This window comes from Vicugna pacos, chromosome 8, assembly GCF_048564905.1.
Source record: "Vicugna pacos chromosome 8, VicPac4, whole genome shotgun sequence".
Lineage (NCBI taxonomy): Eukaryota > Metazoa > Chordata > Mammalia > Artiodactyla > Camelidae > Vicugna > Vicugna pacos.
Window position 1 is genome coordinate 49923173 of NC_132994.1, and position 21086 is coordinate 49944258.

General features: G+C 42.9%; 1 protein-coding gene across 1 annotated transcript in view; it reads left to right on the forward strand.

Annotated features, from left to right (window-relative positions):
* Positions 1-1101: 1101 nt before the first annotated feature.
* Positions 1102-21086, forward strand: part of TMEM200A (transmembrane protein 200A) — a 64822-nt gene continuing 44837 nt past the window's right edge. The window contains exon 1 of the mRNA XM_006200047.4: positions 1102-1620. The gene's annotated coding sequence lies outside the window, so the exon portion shown is untranslated. The remainder of the gene's footprint in view (positions 1621-21086) is intronic.

Consider the following 21086-nt stretch of genomic DNA (forward strand, 5'->3'; position numbering starts at 1 on the left):
AAGACACAAATACACTGCACTAAAACGTCACACTTCTAGTCATCACCTCAAATACATTCAGGAGACACACAGTTACACCCGACTCCCAGCGCTGGGGGCTGGTGTGCTCTGTACATGCCAGGGTGGTGGTTGGAATATTTGATAATCCAGAGTTTTACATAAAACTTTACTGAGTTGACCTGCACACATGCAATCATCAGTTCTGTCTCTGCCGGAGAGGAGGTAACTCAATATGGTTTTACTCTATGAATAGGGCAATCCCCATTCATGGGAGCAAGGGGCAAGCCGGGTTAATCTACACCCCACCTCGGCTGTGATGTTTGGAGTGGAACCTCAGCACTGCTCATTGAAGCCCTCAACGATCCGGTTCGTCCTCGTCTGCTCTGCCCATGACCCTCGTCCGGAGCTGCTCTCTCAGAGCCCCTTTCCGGGCTAGACCCACAGCTAATCGGGTGGACGCTCCAGGCGATGAAGACTACGGACGTTCGCAGTGTCCGCTCGGGGCCGGATTTGGCTCCGCTCGGGCAGCGCCAGCCCAGCCCGCCAGGGGGACCCCGACCCGCCCAGGCGGTGTCTGATAAGAAAGAGTCCGAGGGGCGTGGAGTGAGGGTCCTGCAGCGCCTGCTCCTGGAAAACTGGGAATCAGCCAGGCCTCCCGACTGCTACGGGGGCTGGCGGGGCCCTGGCTCTGGGGCCCGGGGTTCTAACTCAGCGAGAGGCGCGCCCTACGGGTGGGTGTGTCCGTTTCCACCCTCTGGCCTTCCAGCCTGGAGAAAAGCTCCTGAAAACGGCTATTTTTGTTCCCAGAGATAGGTTTTGTCTGTGGTGGTCCCTGCTCCAGAAGTGCAACTCTGCAGCTGGGGCATGGGTCATGGGGTCGGGGGGTCCTGCAGGGGAGGACTGGATCTTGTCCGCATCCTTGAGGACGGAGCGGGAGGCGAGCGCGAGGGCGGCAAGGCCCGGGGAGTTCCCAAGGGTCGTGGGCGGCTGGAGATTGGCGCGCACTCGGGTCGCGAGAGCGTGGTGAATCTCCTGGAAGCCCGCCCCGCCCCCTGCACCCGCCCCCAGCCGCCTCTTCCGCGCTTCGGGCGTGAGGTTTGGTGGGGATCAGTCTGAAGCCCAGCAGAAAACTTTTCCCCTCCCCGCTCCGGGTCCCCTTTGTCTTTTCTTGTGCGGCGGCGGCGGCGGCGGCGGCGACTGAGCTGTGAGTCCGTCTCCTGCCCGGCGCACAGCGCCGGGGATACCCGAAGGCAGGAGCGCGCGGACTCCGTGCGCCCTATGGCTGCGGCCGGCGACCCCGCGACCCACGGCGCGCACTGGCAGCGGTGCGCCCCCAGCCCAGAGGCAGCCGCCCGCGCCCCCGGCCGCCGGCTCGCGCTCCTCGCCGCCCGCCCCCTCGCCTGACTCATCCGCCGGCTGTGGCCGCGCCGCGTCCGCTGCCCGAGCCCCGCCGGGATGGGGAGGGAGACCGCGGCTGCCGGCGGCTGCGGCGATTCCTGCTGACGCCCCCGACCCTGCCGCCTCCTGCGCTCGGCTCCGGAGGCGCCCGACGTCTCACCAGCTCCGGGAGTGAGAGCCGCGAGAGGAGACTGGACCCCAGAGGCACCGCGCTCAGGACAGGTGAGGGGGAAGGAAAGGGTGCTGCCGAGGGTGGGGAGGTGGGTGGGCAGTGGATGCAGCCGAAACGGGGCGCTGCTTCACCACCACCTCTCCGCCCCGCTTCAGCCCCCAGAGTTGGGGTAAAAACTGTCTCCTGAAGTTTGGGAAATAAACCAAGCCTGGCATCAGTTCTAGACTCCCCGGTCCCGGGAACCCAGGATAAGCGGTGCGGGGCAGCCTCGGAGAAGCCAGAGCCTTGGAGCGCCTGGCAGGGTTTCACTAAGCTACACCCTCCTTTGTCTCCGTTCCAGAGTCAGCATTCTCTGTAAAGATGTCCACGGCGTTAATTTATAGTAGTCCTTGGCAAGAGCAAAGTGTGGTCAGGGTTTTCTAAGGCAATATCTGTCTGTGGTAGTGTCTACATAGCAAAATGGAGAGGCGAAGCAATTATTTGCCAAATACGGCACTACTCTTCTCCCCACATAGTCTGTCCTTAAGAGAAAGGGCTGAGGATTTGCAGGATTTGCTCCATTAATCATTCTTTTGCTGTAATTAATTGCCCAGGCCAACGTCTCACCTTGCGTAGGTACAGGCTCTCTGCGGTATTTACTGCCCCTTGATTTCGATTGAGAAGTATGTGTTTGTGTGCGTAAGTGATATTTGTAATAAAAACAATTCATTGTTCATTACCAGCCATTGGTAACGCCAGAAAGTCAGAAGCTTCGCAAATAAGTAATTTAGTAATTGAAAGTTCTAGTGCCACCTTGGTCTGGTGTTGGACTAAGTATGTTGGACTGAAGTGTTTCTTACCTTTGCTTGCTTGCTTGCTTGCTTTTTTTTCTGAAGACCTTCAGAAGTAGTTGTGGACAACTGTGTATGCAGAAAACATTTCAAGACTCGACAACTATTCTTATTTGTCAGTAAGAATATTGAACTCTGTAGGTTTTGCTGTCAAACCAAGTTCTGAGATACACTTTCTGTAGAGCTTTATGAATAAATATTACCAACTCCTATGAAAGCTACTTACTTTGCCGGCTTGTCATGTCTTGCATTATGGAAACACTTATAAAATGACTTCTGTTTATTTGGCTACTGATACTAGAATATATTACCATTTTGTGAAAAGTAGGATAAATATTGAAACTTCTCAAACCTTACTTTATTTTCCCTCTACTTTTCACCCATGCAGAAGCATCTGCTTTAGTTTCATGCTTTTCAAACAGCCTAAGTGATGAATAGGCATTCTTCTAAACAGAAAATGATGTTTCTTTTAAGTAGAAACTATAGTTAAATGCTTTAGCAGTTTAATGTGAGAAGTTTTTTTTCTTTTTTTACTCTTAGAATATATACATTGAAGTGTTAGGAGTGATTTTCTCTAACGAAGTCCTACTAGAGAGCTCATAATTGTGAGATGATTTAGCTATAATTTGTAACCCTGGTTATAATTAGCTTTGTATCCTAGGCTGGGGAAGCCTTCAGTGGAAGAGAGTTGTGTGGGAAGCCTCTGTGTGCAATTTCCAGGCAGTTGGCAAAGAGAGATTTTACCTGTTGCTTCTGAGGCAGGTGCTGGGAAATACACGGAGTATCCCAAAGGCACCCGCAGTCAGAAGGGGTTCTTCAGGAAGCGCTTTGTGAAGAGCGATGGCTGCACTTCTTATTTCAACTTGGAGAAATTACTAGTGAAGCCCTTGAATGTTCTGAGAGTTATATTACTATACATAGACTTTTGTAATTTCAGAATTTTGACAACAGCTCATGAGGCAGAGAAAGGTAACTAATGACACAAAGGGGGGTGTGAATCTGAACAGTCTGTTGAAGTTCTCTCGTTCCCAGAATGATTCTCAGTATAAAGGAAAAGAAATTCATTTTAACTTAGGAAAATAGATAAGAACGAAAATGAAAGCAGATGTCACTTTTTAGATTTCTTGAACAAAATGAGTAGAAGATAAAGTAAGTCTTCTTCATAGCAATGCTTATAACTTAGCAAATAGAATGTAGAGTCTAAAAGAGGAGGCAGTTTTAAAATAAATTTCATTTAGTATTATTCTCCCTAAAAAGGAGACAGCATGGGGAGTCTCTGTCAAAGCAAAACACAATTGGAAAAAGAACTTGTGTAGAGATGGGAAAAAAACAAATCTGCAGTGAGATGGACCTTTCATTGTATTAAAGAATATATGATTTGCAGTTTTATCAAATGTATTCACTTCAGGACCTAAGGCATGTTTTTTCTGCTAAGGTTGGGTATGTATCCAAGCATTTAGGAAACATGAGTGAACCCTTGTTGTGGTGTCTCGCTTTCTGATGGATGGCAAAGTAGCCTCTCCTATGGGAGAGTACAGGCTAGCAGGGAGGGGACTGGAAAATGTGCCCTAGATCACTGAGCACCTGGAGTGGTCCTTGAGCATCAGGGGACTGGTTCACCCCGGGGAGCACAATGGTGGATTGCCAAGAGCACTGGATGGGGAGCTGGAAAACCCAAGTTGTTATCCTGGCTGCGACACTGATTCTAGGACACATTTCTAGGATTTTCTGGGTCTCTCTGCCTTCATTGACACACCAAGGACTTTAGACTCTGATCTTTCCATCTTCGTTTTAAAATGCTGCCTGATGAGCCCCAGAGGACTTAAGGAGAGGGAGAAATCAGTATGCAGTGGCGGTGATGGTGGTGTGATTAGTTGAGTTTGGGTTGGAGGAAGATAGGCTGGAGGTGATGTTGGATGTAGGGGAAGAGTAATGACCATGATAATAGGAAGTCAAGGAGATCTGACCTGGAGCATCCAGCCCTTCATTGATTATATGAGTTCACAATATATAATAAAATAATGAATAGCAACGTTCACTTAGTACTTGATGGTTTTGATGCATTTTCACAAGTGATGGCAATTGATTTTCATAACAACCCCAAGAGGTAAGTCTAGCAGAAAGGTGATGGAATCAGGACTAATACTGCAAAGCACGTTTGCACTAGGACGCTCCATTGCCTTTCTGCAGGGTCCATAGAGATACGAGAAGCCAGAACACACTTTGGAAACCCTGTGTAAATGGGAGAGAAAGAGAAGGGTGGCATAAGATTTTAGTGGAGTTTCAAATTTCTGAGTAAAAATTTAGGTTACATTCGAGAGGATAAGAATCTCCAGTTGTGAGATCAAAACCAGAAATGCTGTGCAATCTGATGGTTAATCTTCAGTTTGATTACTTCTGTTCTGGGCTTTCTCCTCATCTCACCTCCCTCCCCATTCCCCCCAGAAATTCTGGGATTTGATTATTAAGAGTCATTGATAAGTCTTCCAAAGGCTTTGAGTGCAATCGGAAAAAGGAAATTCTCATATAAAGGCGGAGATTCTTGGGCCATTGTACTGTTAATTAATGAGATATGTTCCAGTAGCAAGTTGTTCTTTGGAAACTTTGTCACCAGAGGTGAAATTACATAAAATTCATGGGAATGTGAGCAAAGCATGAAGATATGGGTCTGTACACTCCTTCCTGCCTTGTCCTTGTCACTCTGCCCCAAGCATTAGTGCACTAAGGGGCCCGTAGTCCTTTCCCCGCCCACCACCCCACCTTGTATTCCTGTGGAAGGGAGTTAGTCAGGATTCACTTGATTATACCCGTGAGGAACCTACATTTAACTAAATTAATCTAAGAAAGAAGATTTATTGTCTCCTGTGCCAGGAAAGTCCAAAGGTAGCCTTTGCTTCAGTCGTGGCTGGAACCCACAGCCTCACGTGACTTTGGTAAGGGTTCTTTCTCTCTCCCCATTTCTCAGCTTCTTTTCTGAGTCAGCTTCATTCTGAGGCCCCTTTCCATGTGCTGAGAAAGGGTGATTGTTGGTAGTTCCCAGCCTGCACTCCTGGGCTTTTGATCCAAAGGAAAGAGAAATCTTGTCCCTTCCACATCCCATTTATAGAAATCTCCTGACAGGGCTCTGATTGGCCCTGCTGTGGTGGTCACTGAATCCGTCTCCATGTCCAGGAGAGAGTGCTGCTGTGATAGTCACGGACTGGATCACGTGCCCAACCCTGGATGTGTGTGGGGCTGGTTGTGGGGTGGGGAAGAGGAGACTGGTAGGGGCCCCATGACTGACAGTTCTGTCAAGATCGTATAGCTCTCTCAAGCTGATGATGATGCCAATCAAAAACAGTGTGTCTGTTACTGAGGAGAAGTGCCCCCTCCTTTTTCGGGACAGCCCCCTGCACAACAATGTGTAGTTTGCACATAGAAGCAACTCAGGTGCCCAAGACCATGCAAATTCCAGAAGTGGGACTCTCTTCCCAACTAAGGCAAAACCAGGTGATAAGATAATTCCCTCTATATCTAGACTTTGCTAAGAGAACCCAGAATATTTTTGAATGAGAACCTCCCCCCCCCCCATTTATCCATGTCCATGTACTTTTAGCAAATACCTTTATGCTTTATCTCCAGCCTAGGGATTTTATTTGCAGAAGCCCTGGTCATCCAGAGATTATGAGACTGGAGACCCCTACATTGGGCCTTACACCAGTGTCACAGTGATAGCTTTAACTGGGAAGTAAAGTGATGAACACAGATGAACATGTGTATTGTTTATACACATTCACTGAACTTGTGGGAAACGGGCAGAGGGGAGGCAGTGAGCACGGATTAGGGTTATCACTTAGGAGGCACAAAGTGATAGGTCCCCAGTTAGAATATTGGCATGTGTGAGCAACATTATGAAGGCCTGGTGAGGATGAAGGAACATCTGTGTTGACGGAAGCATCGGTAGGATGAAACAGATCAGGCGGGGCCAGACCAGGAAGATAGGCTGGACCAGTAGGTGAAATGGCTGTGTGTTGTGAGTAGGTTCACAGCAACTAGACTGTGTAGAAAGGAAGCCTGTGGCCACCACATGTCCTTGGGGCAAAACCTTTCTATTTTTAGCACTGACATTTATAAAAGTAATGCCACGTCCCATGTTACATGCGTTAACGTTCATTATATTATTGAAATTTCATAAAAGCCCTCTAAGGTGAGAAAACTGAAAGTTAGGGAGGTAAATAACTTGCTCAAGGTTATGTGGTCATGGAGTAGTAGACCTGGGATTCAAACCCTGACAACCTGAAACAAAAGCCCTGTGCTTGAACTACGCAACACTGCCTCTCAAGATCAAGGTCTGAACCCAGGATATCAGGCCAAATTAAAGGATGGGCCCCCAGGTGGGCCTTCCAGTAGGCAACTGGGATCCCAGAAGTCCAGGTCAGAGGGGATGAAATAGAGGCTATCAGGGTGCAGGTGCAGAGCAAACTGGACAAGCATGCCACAGTGAGAATAGCACACGGGTAGATTCTTGGGGTGGGGTTTGGGTATAGCAAGAAAAGCGGGAGGGAGCAGCATCAGGAAGTTGAACAGGTGGGCAGATCAATAGAACAACTAGAGCTTGACTGTTGATCTGAGAACAGGAACTCTACCATCTGCCCTGCTTTAAATATCCTGCGCGGGGTAAATCAATAAGAACATGGAATGGCGGCTCCTTAAAGGGAGACAGAGTTCTATTAGTCATCAGGCACCAGTAGGGGAAAAAGTGTCTACCACGTTCCTTAGGTACATAATCTCACCAAATCTTCATTAGAGTCCAGGGAAGAGATTTATTATGGCTTTTTTTTTTTTTGAGCCAGGAAATGAAGGCTTAGAGAGGTTAAATTACTTGCCTGAGCTCTTGGAGCCAGACTGGAAGATGAAGGAGCTGTCATGGAAACCAAGGCCTCTCTGAATCTAGACTTCATCCCGGATCTTCAGGGAGTCGTCCTGGTCCTGATGGGCCAAGGTCAATTTCAAGTCTGGACCATAAAAATGGGAAGTCAGAGGGGGCAGAGGGTTGTGAAGGGAGATCGTGAGTGAATGTTTAGACGTCAGAATATTTGGTTTTGGCAGAACGTAGTAATCTGGTGGGATTCTCCTCTCAGTGCAGGGTCGCTATCATTATGCAGGATAGAAATGTCAGCAAGTCAGGTGTTTGGAAGGCTTAATTTTAGTCACTGACTCCAGTTAAAGAGAAGAGATCTCTGCCAGCGGCAATGGCCTGACGTTACCTTTGTACATACAGGTGCTTTGCCCTGAAATTCGATACATAAGAGATAGATTCAGAGAGAGAAGAGAGAAAGAGAGAGAGAGAGTTTAGAGAGCAAGGAAGAGCACTGGCACATACCGAATGTAGCGGGTATGTGGAACGCACTCCCGTGATTAATGCCTGTACTTGAAGATGCTCTAAATGGAACTGTTTACTAATAGCATGTGAGTGATAGCACGTCATTGCCCAGCAAATGCAAGGTCAGGTTTGTCTCTGCGTGGATTTATGACTGGACGCAGCTGTTCGCTGTGTGCAGTGGACTGAGTATACATGTGATAAGAGAAAGGGGAATGAGAAGGTAAATGAAAAGAAGTATTTGGGACATATTTGTGAGAACTCATAGCCTATTTGGGGAGGTAAAACAGCCATGTGTAAACTTTTAAAGCAACACGGTAGAGTAATATGATTGTAGAGTTGGCGGGATCTTTCAGAGAGTAATCAAGATCACAGTGCTAGCTAGTATTGTGAAGTACGAACTTAGTGGTAGCAGTTGAACAAAATTTTCTAGAAACTAAAAGGAATGGAACCATCTGAAACCTGGAAGGCCGATTAGAGGAGGCTTCCAGGAGGAGGTGAGCTCTGATGCATTTATATGTGCAGAGAGAAGAGAAGAGAAGAGAAGAGAAGAAGGCATTCCAGGTAGGACGACTAAGAACGTCAGTGTCCTCCAGCCAGAGACCACGGGGAAGTGACTCGTAATTGAACAGGGTAGGTTTGCTATTAGTTACAGTGAGGGAGAATGTACGTTGTAGAGAAACATGTGGTGTCATAGTGAAAGGGTGTTAAGAATGAGTGATTATGAGTGATTATAGGATTTGGGCTTGTAAATCATTTGAAAGAGGGTTTAAAGAAGCAGGACTTTGCTCTGCAATAAAGCAGGGATAATCCTATGATTTTGTATCTTAATAAATCTTATCTAGAAGGAGCAAGACTAGAGAGGCTAGCACTGTGATTGGCAGAGAAGCAGCAAACGCTCATCAGCCAGATTAGGGGAATATCGGTCATTGTGTTGGTGGATGATGTTCACGTCTTTGTTTGTGTTCAGATTTGATTACATAGTGGGCTTGTTTCCCACCTGATCCATCGTGATCACAAAGTGGCTTTTTCTGGTGTTGATGCTCTGTGAAATCATTTCCATCCAACGGGAGAATACTAGGGCCAGCTCCCAGATGTCAGGTCTAACGTGCTCTTTCATGAACTGGAAGGTATATTCCAAAGTGCATCTGATTTCAGGCACCAACCGAGACTTCCATTACAATAGGATCTTGTTAGTGAACACTTCTCTTGGGGGTTATTGAGATGATTTTCTTCCTATCCTGTAAAAATTTATTTAACATTTATTAAATGCCCACTGTTTACCAGGTACCACGTTGGATTCTGGAGATGTCAGAATGACAAGAATCTCAAGAATCTCAATCTAATGAGAAAACCACAAGTAAATCAGTGATTATGATGCTTTGGATTAAAGCTGGTAGAGATAGGAATATAGCTGAAGAATAATAAGAGAGGCTCCTCGGGTAAAAGTGATGCTGAGAAGGGCCAGGCTTTTTGGCAAACAGAGGTGCTGATAGGTTGGCAGCTGCTAAGGTGTATTTTCAGCTTGAGAATCAGCATCTTTGGGCTGAAATGCAGTATGAATCCAAAGAATCTCAATCCTCTCTCTAAGCTGATTTTGGCAAAGGAGAGGCACAAATTTTTGGCTCACTTGGCAAACCATATATCAGATCAGCTCAGTGCAAGTATCAGAACATACGTGTGCAAGAATTTGTGACACAGTAGAGTTACTTAGCATTTCTGAAGGGATGTTATTATTTCTAATCATAAAAGCAATACATACTTCCAATGAAAACTTTGGCAAATACATTAAATATAAAAAAATCAGGGAGAAAATTTGCCTATAATCCCATGACCCGAAAGCACCCTTCACATTTTAGCATTTTCTCCCCCTTTATTTTTAATGAATTTTTCCATAGTTAATAACATTACAAGCTGCTCTGTTTGCTTAACCTTATGTCCTAAATATTTTCCAGCTTTTTGGCAAGCTTTATTAATGTTGTAAATATTTGATAATATGATTTACCATAACTTATTAACTATTCCCTTAAAATTGGACCTTTAGGCTGTTTCCAAATGGCTGGTATTATAAATAACATTTTGATGAAATCTTTGTTCATAGTTCACATTACTTCTTTAAGCAAGATTCATGGAAGGGTAATTCCTGGGTCAAAGAGTATGAATGTTTTAAGACTTTTGGTACTTAATGCCAAACTGATTTTCAGAAGAGGTGAACCTGTGATTGACAGCGCACGGAAATACCTCCTCACCATACTTGTACTAGGGGTCTTTCTTTCTTTCTTCCTTTCTTCCTTCCTTCCTTCCTTTCCCTTCCTTTCCTTTTTTTTTTTTTTTTTAATAGAGGAACTGGGGATTGAACCCAGGACCTCGTGCATGCTAAACATATGCTGTACCACTGAGCTATACCCTCCCCCCTCGTTTATTTATTTCTTAAATGAGAAAAAACTACTGTTTCAAAATAAGTAAGAGTTATGCCAACTGCTGATTTTGTTTCTTTATTACCATGACCTCTCTTTTAGAATGGAGATTGGTAAAATATCCCGATGAACCACTCCATTTAAAAAATGTATTCACACAGTTGTCCTGAATATGCGGATCAGGGCCCATGATGACAGAGAGAAAATTAGCTTGTGAATGACTTTTTAAAGCCAAGGGTAGGCACGTGGTGCCAGGGCACTCTCTAGACTGTGGTGTGGAGAACCTGTGAGTGAAGGTGATACAAGAGCCCCACTTTTCAGAGCAAATCTTCTGCCGGTCCCACTTCTGTAGCTGGTGGCCAGGTCCTCGCAGTCCTGGGATAGTGAAATGTTTGAAACTGTCGTGCTCGTGGCCCCTACCCTGTTCGAAGGGTCTGTAACCCAGGGAGCGTAGGCCTGTGTCTGTTTTGTTCATGGCTGTGCTCTGGGCAGGTGATGCGGGAGCCAGTGGGTAGAACATGAGGTTGGATGTGTGGGATGTGAACACCTGAGCAATTTCCCGCCAACCAGAGGACCTCGGCTCTCTTAGTCACTGATTCTCCAAAAACAAGCCAAACAAAGATTCTGAATGTTGAAATTTCTCTTTTTACTTCCTTTCCCCCAAAAAAGCCAACCACATCATGGTGTCTGGTTTTCATAGTGATAAACCTTGACTTACTCCATAAGAAGGAGGAGCTTGGAGCTTACTCAAACCTCTGCGGGGTGTTTTGTTGGCCAGAAACATTGCTTGAGACTACAGGGAACCGTTGAACTTACCATAGCAGTCAGTTTGAGGTGGTTTTTGTGTGCCAGTTTCCATTTCTCCACAACTGCTATTTTGCTGCAGAAATAATTCACAACTAAAATAAAAATACTTGGTTTTCTTCTAAGAGTTGGAGGAGAATATTATGAGAGTGTTATGACTCCATTTTCTTTGTGGCTCTCGACTGAGCAAATCATTGAGCAAAATGATTTTCATTCATTTGTTCACTAAATTATTATTTAGTGAATTTCACTCAGTAATCACTGTTGAATTATATTTATGACCTATTTTGTCAAATGTGAGACACATCTTATCCTGTGAAAGTGTAGAAAACCACGTAGGAAATCACGACCTATATCTGTTATTTGCTCTCTGATGAGACATGTGAAAGTTCTTATCCCATGCATAAAGTAGTAAACTCAAGCTCTCGGAAGTACATTAATTAGTAATTGATTCAATAAATGTTATGTGCTGGTAGCTGGGGATGGGATAGTGTGGTGAAGTGGACATTCTAAATGGGGAAGACAAGTTGGTTTTAGAAAGTAGAAAGTGCGCTGAAGAGAAAGTGAGGAATCTGATGTAATAGCATTCCCAGGCTTTTGTAGATCAGAGGGTTAGGAAAGACCTCTGTCTTTGAGAACTTTGAGCTAAAACCAGCCTTGTGTATTGGGATGGGGAGTTAGGCTTTATTCTCAGACCACTGAGAAGCCATTAGAAGGTGTTTCTTTTGGAGCAGGATGTTTGAGGTCATTTATTAAAAATAAGAGTTAAGTTTAAGAATGCTAAGCAATAACTCCTTGTGATGATGGTATTGGGAACAAAAGCAACGTTCACGTTAGAAACTCCCTGTTAGTCGTGCCCATGATGTGCCCTACATCATTATGTGGCTGCAGACATCCCGGATACAGTATATCCACCTTCAAAGGGTTTTTAATATAAATACCAGTACTTAATATTAATATAAATATAGTTCTTTCCTTAGAACATAAATAGCTTAACCTGTCCACTGAAAAAGGAGTTTTTTATGTGACACTTATATTTTTTAAACTGTGCCTAGCATAGTGATTTGTGTATTATACACATTCAGTAAATGTTTGCTAAATTAATTATATTGTATCTTCTATACTGTCAGTAAAATATCTTGGATATAAAAATTGCATCATTGTAATAACTTATAATGGAAAAGAATATATATATAAAACCAAATCACTTTACTGCACACCTGAAACTAACACATGTCAATCAACTGTACTTCAATTAAAAATAAATCAATGAAAAAAATTACATTTAATCACAATATTTTTATGAAAAGACCAAATTACTTCTCTAGAAAGAATTTAGATAAAAAGTTAACTGTATGTACTCTGAATGTTAATAATAATTTTCAATTATATTCAACATTAAAAATTGAAATATTGAAAATAAAATATAATGCCTAGCTATCATCATCTTCTTTATATACTTTTTCCCCTTCCCAGTATAGGTGGAAATCTCTGGAAAGTCTACATGTTAGATAAAGATTTCATTAACCTCAGTTGGTTTTATCACACTTTGACATATGTGGAAATTCCTTATTTATTTTTAGTCTCCCAATCCTTGAACTAACTTCTGTTAAAAACTCTTCTGCCAACACCTGCATAGTGGAATATAGATGATAATAGCATTTAAATAGTGATATTTGTTAATGAATGGTCAGCTCAGTGTCTTCCGGGAGATCAAGTTCAAAATACTGAGTCATCAGACGTTTATGGAGAGCATGCCAAGTGCCACCCACTGTGGTCAGTGCTGGGACTTAACAGGCTTTTTTGCAAGGAACTCACAGCCCAGAGAGCAATCTGGTAAGACTTTGAGTACCTAGAGCAAGGGCGAGTGTTTTAAAAGATGATCTTTGAGTCTCCCTGAGTCTAAGCTTGGGGGATGGAGACGGTAATGAGTAAAACTGTGGATTATTCCACAGACACCTTCAATTTGGAATTCGGTTAAATGGTTTTTAAAAGCCAGATTACAAAAATAAGACAAAGATGAAAAAGGCAGCGTGTGCCATCCATCATTAGGTAACAAAGCCACCTGTGCCCTGATTCTCATTTCTGCTGCTGTTACCCTGGGGATTCCCCATCTGCCAGAGAGACTCACTGCTCCTTTGGCAGGAGACCTGCTGACCAGCAACACCTCCTGCCCTCCCTCTGCCCAATACAACCCTACCTGCCGCCCCAGGAACCCTCCCCTTGGCTCATTTGCCTTGGGGTCTAGTGACCTAAGCTCCCCCTCTAAGTCCTCATGGGCACCCCTCCTCCCGACCTTCACATACTCCTGCAGCTTTAGATTGGCAGGTTGTTGACTGCTGCCTTCCTAATTGCTAGTAGAGCATCACTCATTCATTGCTTTATTCATTCTTTCGTTAAATATTTTCTGAATACCTATTCTAATTTAAGCGCAGGATATGTAACAGGAAACAAAACGGGAGTTCCTCTCCTTATGATTCCTACATTCCGGTTGGAGGAGACAGACAATACAGGTATAATTTGTTGTGACAAATAATCAGAAGAATGAAACAGCTCAGCAACAGAATGCTGGGATGGGGGGTAGTGTAGCCTAGTCAGGGAAGACCCCAGTGATCAGTCTGATACTTGAGGGGAGACCTGAATGAAGGCAGGGAAGACGTCATTAGAGTGTCGGGGGAGGAGAGTGCCAGGCAAAGAACAGGAGTACAAAGGCCGGAGGAGGCAGCAGGAGAGGTGGGGGTTGGCTTGGAATGTTTGAATAGCAAAGAGGCCAGTGTGATTGAAACAAAGCAGGGCTCTTGGAGGGCCCTTGGGCCACGAGGAAACTTTGGACTTTACTCTGAGTAGCACAGGAATCACCTGCCAGAATCCTAATTTAGAGTAGGGGCTTTCCTGGGCCCAGTCCTCATGGTCATGACTAGTCTCAGAAGGGAATACTCAGTGAGTGGACTGTCAGGGTCAATGACTTGGAGCATGCCCAGAAAAATCTCCTTAAATATCAGCGTTCATTTGGCTAACAGATACTCATGAAGCAAATGCTATGTTCTGAGTACTGACTGCGTGTGATTCTGGGGGAAAGCTGTGAACAGGGTGGACAGGGAGTTTATACTCTGGTAGCAGTGGGCAACAAAATTACATCATAAATAATAAGTGTGATTCATGCCAAGAAGACACATAGGCTGCTGGGAGAGAAGGTCATGAATCAGAGGGTCTAGTGAAGGCTCCCCTGGAAAATGTCTTGTAAGGTGGGACCAGATACTGGAGGAGCTTCAGTGGAGCAGATACTTGCTAGAGAGAAAAACCAAAAGAGGAGGGTTGAGGCAGGAAGGATTTGGGCTGTTTTGAGGAACAGAAAGAAATCTGCTAGTGGATCAAAGTGAGCAGGGGAGAAATGGTGAGAGAGGAACGTGGGAAACTGGGCCAGGGCAGTCATGCAGTGCCATGAGGGAAATGGTAAGGGTTTGGTACTTGATCCAAAGAGCAGGCTTTGAAAAAGACAGGAATGACATGAACTGATTTGCATTTACACATCATATGGTAGTTTCGTGGTGAAGGGGTTGGATGAAGCAAGAATGCATAAAGGAACAGATAACAGGGCCATCTATCGGGTGGTGGCAGTGATGTTCGATAGAAGTGGGCAGAGTCAAGAGTCAAGGTTTGGAAGGTAGCATCAGCAGACATTGGTAACTGATAGCACGTGGGAAATTGTGGTCCAGGATCCTTCAGGATTTTAGCATGGATGGTGGTAGCATTCACAAAGGTGAGGAAGACTTTTCCTACAAGTTCTATTCATGAGTTCAGTTTTGGACGTGCTACGTTTGAGTCACTTGTGAGATTTCCCAGGAGAAAGGGCAAGTAGATGTTTGGACAGATGGGTGTGGAGCTCAGATGAGAAATTTAGAATGGAGACATGAATTTGAGTGTCCTTACCCATAGTTGGTAATAAAGCCAAGGAGAGAACAGAGACTGAACAGAGGGTGACTTAGGAACATGCTTTGCTGATTTACACATTTAAGGGTGGTTAGAGAAGCATATGGAGAAGTAGCAGCCTTGGAGCTGTGATGGCAGGAGACCTGCTGACCAGCAGCACCTCCCGCCCTCCCTCTGCCCCAGGGGTGTGATGTCATTGATGGAAGGTACATGATATTAGCAAGAAAGCTTTGCACAGGCTTCTTCCTGAGCCCTTTCTGAGGATTCGGGTTCAATTTCTTTCTCCAATTTAACCTACCAGTGCAACCTTGATGTAGTTTAAGCCCACAAACTTCTGGGTGAAATGGGATTAGAAATTACTGAAAATCTTTTTTTTGCATTCCATGTCATGGTTGTTGCTGCTAAATTAGAACAGAATGTCATGTCTTCACAATAAAATAATGATAGAATAGCACACCTGAAGATCAGTTTCATTATGATGCTAATTATTAATCATTCCTACTATCAGTTCCACCACTGCTTTCCAATTTAGTAGGTCTTTGAATTTTTTTAAAGCATTTGTATATATACTTTTTTAAAATTGAGATATAGTTGGCATATATTAGTTTCAGGTGTACAACATAATGATTTAATATATGTATATACTTTGAAATGCTCACCACAATAAGTCTAGTAAACATCCATCAACACCCATAGGTACAGATTTTTTTTCTTGTGATGAGAATTTTTAAATCTACTCTCAGCAACTTTCAAATAGACAATATAGTATTATTAACAATGGTCACTATGTTGTACATTATATTCCCTAAGACATTCGTTTTATAACTTTATTTTAAAGCATTACCAGGTCATATGTTATCTATGTGATAGATGTCTTAAAAACCGCAAGCAGCAGTTTAAGCTATTTTCTTTTCTAGGACACTGTAAGAAAAGTACATAATTTAAAAGAGAGTTACTTGTATCGCTAGCAGAAGACTCAGAGGATTACCCTGGGTCTTATTACAAATGCATTTTAGCTCATTAAAATTGAAAAGACACCTGTTATTTGAGGTTGCCTTTAGCCTCTCTGCTTGAGAGCTTCGCTTAGCCCATTCTGCATGTGACAGTGGACCCGGAGGGAGCATCACAGCTTTGCTCCTATTTTCCTACAGGGAAAGACACAGTGGAGAGTCACCAGTAGTACATGAAAATAATGTGCAAAGATTGAAAATCATCCTTGTGTGAACACTGTCAAATTAGAGGTGATTACATTTACATTTTCTCTAATCTTCTAATATAGTCTTTTCATTTTTTATATTTTTCATCATATTCAAAGATGATTTACGATTCAGGAATACCCTTATTTATAATACGAAGTTATCAGAGCACTTAACAGTGCTTATTATGTCCATAGTACTTTCTTAAGTTATGACTGAAAAGTATAAAATAAAAACTCTCCTGGACTTTGAGTCCTTTGGGAGTTTATCCCGTGCTGCTCAGGGTCCCCTGTGTCAATGAGAAGCCTCCAAACCTCCTTTGGCACCTTTCTCTTCTTACTTGAATGCTTAGAACTGAACTTACCATTGGTGTTATCTGTTCTGGCAGAAGTGTCCATCAGTTATATGAGACCTTCACGGCAGTGTGTCCTAAGAAGTAGTGCCAGATACTGCTTGTATTTGATGATCTATCATCTTACTTGCCTCCAACCAAAAAAAAGAAGTATATTTTCCAAATCTGTGCCTTTGGGTCAACCAACACTGAAGATAACCCCTGAGCAGAGGAGTGGGGCTTGTTTGCCGTTCAGACAGGACTCCTGTAAGTATTTGTGGAAGTTGACTTCCCCTTGGATAATTATGTCAGCTGAAGAAGTTGAGTGAAAGCTAACCATCAGCCCTGGGTCACTGTGCTGGGGATTCCACTAACTTTCCTCCAAGTACAAAGCTCTTAGAATGTCAGCCATTTTTCTGTACAACTGCAGTACATTGAGTGACAGTCCCTAGGCTGCCTCATGATATGTCAGACACACATGAAAGCATGATGTCACCCCTGCAGAGTGGGAGACAGCCTTTTTTTTTTTGTCCTTTCTGTGGAGGTACACATGTAAATAGTAGTTAGTGGAAAGACTCAGAGTGCCATTTTAAAATTTAAATGTAGTCATCAGAAAAGTTTATTTGGTTTTTATCCTTTAATTCTATAGTTTAGCCAGTGAGGTTTGAAGAATTGCTCATAAAAGGTTAACTTCTGAAAGGCTGGCTACCTGATCTGCCTGGACCATCTCTGAGTGGGATTCCATCTTTGATCTGCACTCTCTCTTCCATTCATTCCAGAGTCCTTGCCATCTGGCTGCCTAGCAAAAGTGTCTCCTCTTCAAAGATGCTTTTTAAAATCTGTAGTCAACTTTTGATTATCTGAGCTGTTTATGATTTAAGTGAGATTTTGTTTGCAAAAAGTGTCCCATTGCCAGGGAGGATATGAAAATCACTGGAGAATTTGAGCTTTACTCCCTAAGAACTATGTGATCTTGGTCAAACTGTTTAATCTTGCTGAGCCCTAGTTCACTGTCCTTAGCGCGGGATAGCATGACCTCCTTGGAAGGGCATTGGGTTATAAAAGTTCATGTAAGTAGAGGATCTGGCAGAGCGGACACTGCCCAGTGTGGTCCCTTCTCTCACTGACTCCCGCCACCACCATGCCCTTGTTTTGCACACATGCTCTGTGTGAAACAGCTGTCATCTCTGCCTGTTGCCTAAGCAAAAATCCTTTCTTTGTGGGGAGGCACTTTTCATTCTTCTAGATCCACCTTGATTTCACCTCTTCTGTGGAGTCTTCCCTGCCTCTCTTGGGAACGTTGGTTGCACTTCCCACACCTTGGAGGTGCTTTGTTCATTCCAGCAGTTAAGCCTGATGCTCAGAGAGTGACTTGTCTACCTTCTCTCTCTATTCCAGACCCAAAGGTGTGAGTAGTAAAAATGGACCTAACATCTCCCTGAGGACAACAAAAAGAGACGGTTAGAGAGTGGAAGGGAGTTACTGTTTTCCATTAGTGCTGTTACCACTGGCAGTGTTACCAAAAAATAGAACGCCTTCAACTCTAGGCTTGAGCACTTGATTTTTGGAGACCAATGGGCAGGAGTCTGAAGAAAGGCTGCAGCCTCACAAGAATTAAGGGTAGGAGATTAAGAGATACAAACTACTATGTATAAAATAGATCAGCAATCAGCATGTATTGCATAGCACAGGGAATTGTAGGCATTATCTTGCAGTAACTTTTAACGGAGTGTAATCTGTAAAAATACTGCATCACTATACTGTACACCTGAAACTAATACAATATTGTAAATTAACTGTACTTCAATTAAAAAAAAATGAAGTATCTCCTCCCCCAGGAAGTTTTCTCTCCATCTTCTTGGGGCAGGGAAGTTTCTGACACTGAATCTACTAACCTTCTGCTATTAAGCTTCCTCTGTTAAGTCATTTTTCTGTGGCCAGGCACCTTAAGACACCGCCCTGGCCCCCGAGGGACTCCAGACCAGAAGCAGACCTTCTCACTTGATGAATGGTGTGAGCTCCTTAAGGCCAGGTGTGGTGTTCTGCTGTGTTTGACACCCCTCTCTTTAGTTGTTGAATTGTTGAATTCAGTTGAATTAGGACAGCAGCTTGGAGGGGTTCATCAGGTGCCTGGACGGGCAAGTCTTTTTTTTTTTTTTTTTTGAGTTATACTCATTTTACAATGTTGTGTTGATTTCCAGTGTAGAGCACAATTTTTTGGTTATACATGAACATACATATCACTGTCACATTCTTTTTCGCTGTGAGCTACCACAAGATCTTATATATATTTCCCTGTGCTCTACAGTATAATCTTGTTTATCTGTTCTACATACGCCTGTCAGTATCTACAAATTTCAAACTCCCAGACTGTCCCTTTCTACCCTCCTCCCCCTTGGCAACCACAAGTTTGTATTCTATGTCTATGAGTCTATTTCTGTTTTGTATTTATGTTCTTTTTTTTTTTTTGATTCCACATATGAGCGATCTCATATGGTATTTTTCTTTCTCTTTCTGGCTTACTTCACTTAGAATGACATTCTCCAGGGACATCCATGTTGCTGCAAATGGTGTTATGTTGTCGTTTTTATGGCTGAATAGTATTCCATTGTATAAATATACCGCAACTTCTTTATCCAGTCATCTGTCGATGGACATTTAGGCTGTTTCCATGTCTTGGCTATTATAAATAGTGCTGCTATGAACATTGGGGTGCAGGTGTCTTTTTGAAGTAGGGTCTGGATAGGCAAGTCTTGTCAAGCTAAAGATATTTTCTAGTTCAGAGGAAGAGCTACCCTAGACTTAGTTTTCTTTTTCATGTTAGCTAAGAAGTCAGCAGTGCCATCCTGAAGAGAATGGACCACAATAGATAATCTAGTCACTTACTTGGCTTTTTCTATTTTTTTTTTTTAAGCTGGGGGAGAGGTAATTAGGTTTATTTATTTATTGAAGGTAGTGGAGATTGAACCCAGGACCTCATGCATGCTAGGCGTGCACTTTATCACTGAGCTATACCCTCCCCCTGGCCTTTTTCATTTTGATGTTTTGAAACAGCCATGAAGCCATCTTAATAAACTTTGAAAGTTGAACACTTTAATGCCTGACAGTGACGAATAATCTGGTTCTCATAGTTCATAACTCAGCTCTGTATCTAGATATTACTTTCCCAGTCTCCCTGAAAATATTAATCAATAAATTATGAGCTGTCATGCTCAACGCCCAATAAGTGTCTTCAGTTTTAATTTTTAGTGTTTTAGCAAATCATGGTTGGCATAGAGATAAAAATGAACATCAAGAAGTGGTGAATACTGTCTTCATTATGAGTACAAAGGATTATTATGCCCTTTTTCAAATTTTCTGAATAATTCTGACAAATATTAAAAATCTGAGGGCAATGGACCTGAAGAACTCTATAGGAATAATTTATTCAAAACATATGAAAAACGAAGAAATCATTTCTTAAGTAGTTTCTCAATGTCATGAGTTACTTTTATCAGTATTTTATATAAAATAAATTTACTCTTTATGAATGCTTTTTTTAGTTTATTATAAATATTTGTCATGTTGCTGAAGTTATGGTAGACACATCTTTCTAAAAGCTGCAAAATGGTCTGTTACTTACATTTTTAAATTATAGTTTTTAATCAATAAAAAAGGAAATAATCAATTTTTGTGATATTTAAAACTTTCCTCTGCAATTTCCTTGCAATCTTGGGAAAGAAAAGCATGTTTTTCAGATGCATCATTGGCCATTTTGGTATGTTTTTAATGAAGCTTGACATTTAAAGTGATGATCATATCACACTTACTACCTTGTCAGTGGGCAGATAACGATCCTCTAAAGTTTTCTGATGGAATTTTTTTCTTTTCCTTAGTTTTGTTTTTCTTCTAAGAATATTACAGAAATTTACATTTGGAGTACATTTATTATCTTTTTGCAAAAGGATTTATCCCTTTTAGTATCTCATCCAGTGGTAGAAAGAAACACAGGAAGACCATCAGTCAGGTTTAATACAATCTTTTGGATAGAAACAGTAAAGAAAGTAGTAAGAAAAAAGCAGTCTTTCTCTAAAAAGGGGATTTTCTTTGTTAACATTATGATCCATGCATGTGTATTTGGGGAATTATCAGTTATGGAGATCACATAATAAAACTTTTAATTTCTTATCACCAGAAGCCACTGCAAGGTTGGACGGGGACCAGGGCTTCCTACTGGGACCCTGTGCCTGGAGGTGAGTGAGTGACAATGTGGGATGGCATCAGGGCCCTGGAGGACTGTTGTCACCCGGAAGACGGCTCTTTATGACTATTTTTATAATCTGTTTATTCTTCAGCAATCTAACAGAGTACCTTTAAATTCCTAACAGTTCATTGTCAAGGGTTTGTCGGACCATTTCTTTTGTTAACCTCATTACATAAAGCAGGTGTCTTATCTTGCCAAATCAAAGTTCCTCCAATAAATACTTTTAATGCGCAATAAAGACAGACTGCTACTCTGGTAAAAGACTCACTATAACAACGAGTGTGTAGATCATTCTGTTCAGGAGGCTTTTTAATGGGATTGCTCCTCGTTCCTCCAGGTCTTTCCTCTCCACCCAAATTCCTTGAAGAAAATGTCCTTAATTGGAAGCTTATTGTCTAAAGGAAAA